Here is a 1,294-nt window from a genome sequence, read left to right as displayed (position 1 = left end):
TCTCAAGAACAAAATAAGAAAATGCTTTAAGATTTTCTACCAGTATCTGTTGAAAAGAAAATTAAACTCTTGTTGAATGTTTTGGGGAATTATGTCTCGACAAAAGCAGAATTTGCTGTGGCTGATGATCGTCTGTTGTGCTTCACGCCAGATAAGTATGTTGCTTTAAAAAATGAATGTCAACATCATTACATAGTGGCCTTACATGTTGTATTTGTGCAGCCAGCTCAGAAGACTGTGATCAAGTCTGTGTGACATCAACAAATCCAGGTAGACTGTGTGAATATTACATATTTATTGTCTGAAAGCACTTCTGACAACTGATGAACTCATTGAGGTCATTTCTGTTTTTCTTCCAGCTGTAAATCCGACATCTCTATCAGCTGAGGGAATAAAACAAGGGAATGTTCACATAATCAATGTCACACTGAAATTCTTCTCTCAAGGTAAAACCTGTGTTTTATTTAAAAACCATTCTTGAGCTCAACAAAAAACTCTTTAAAAAAGTATATTTTCAACAACTGTAAAATGTTCTCTCTGGTTTCAGGACACTGCAAATCATACAGTTTCAGCATAACAAAACATCAGGGGAAATGTGAAGTCAGAATGAATGAGACGTTTAAAGCTGTTTTTCAAATGAATGTCACACTAAACATCTGCTCTCCAGGTAAAACCTGTGTATATATTATTTATAAACCATTCTTGAATTCAAAGCTCTTCAAAAATAATTTTTGTCAACAAATGTAAGTTGACAAACACGTCCATAAACAGATCCTGACAGACTTAAGACTAAAATTATCTCCGAATGAATGGATTCTGAACAATTAATTTTCTTGTAAGCATTGTAATGTGTTTCTGAGAAAGAGCCGATTATGGTGCAATCACCGACTAGGGATGTCCCAAATCTCAAGGATCGGTATCGGGGTAAATTAGGCTTTTTTTATTTTTATTTTAACTGATCAGTATCAGCTATCCTGACCCCAACCCGTTATTTTACGTCAGCAGTCTCACAGGTGTCACACAGTAGATGGCAGTATGCAGCTTCAAGTGGATTTGCTAACCACCATTAAAAGGAAAAGACGAAGCTCAAATGTGTATGATATTCACCATCTGAGTGCATACACCGAACCGTGTCATTTAAATAATACATAATTTAGAGGGTATTTAGACTCTGCGTGTGTGTGTGTGTGTGTGGCTGCGCGAACAGATATCAGCGCAAGAGGCCCGATGTTCGCCTCTTCTGCGTTTAAAAATGTTTGAATTTCTAAATTGGCAAGACAAAACACATCCAAAT

General features: G+C 36.4%; 1 long non-coding RNA gene across 1 annotated transcript; it reads left to right on the top strand.

Moving 5' to 3' along the window:
- Nucleotides 1-244: 244 nt before the first annotated feature.
- LOC143702906 (uncharacterized) lies at nucleotides 245-617 on the top strand. The gene is made up of 3 exons (XR_013190659.1): nucleotides 245-270; nucleotides 360-446; nucleotides 548-617. It is a non-coding gene; the product is annotated as an uncharacterized LOC143702906 (long non-coding RNA).
- Nucleotides 618-1,294: the final 677 nt, after the last annotated feature.

The sequence above is a fragment of the Siphateles boraxobius genome, unplaced genomic scaffold (genome assembly GCF_051911475.1).
Source record: "Siphateles boraxobius isolate OS27281-9 unplaced genomic scaffold, OSU_SipBor_1 36, whole genome shotgun sequence".
Taxonomy (NCBI): Eukaryota; Metazoa; Chordata; class Actinopteri; order Cypriniformes; family Leuciscidae; genus Siphateles; species Siphateles boraxobius.
The sequence above is the reverse complement of the archived record's forward strand: the minus strand, read 5'-3'. Positions and strand labels throughout refer to the sequence as shown.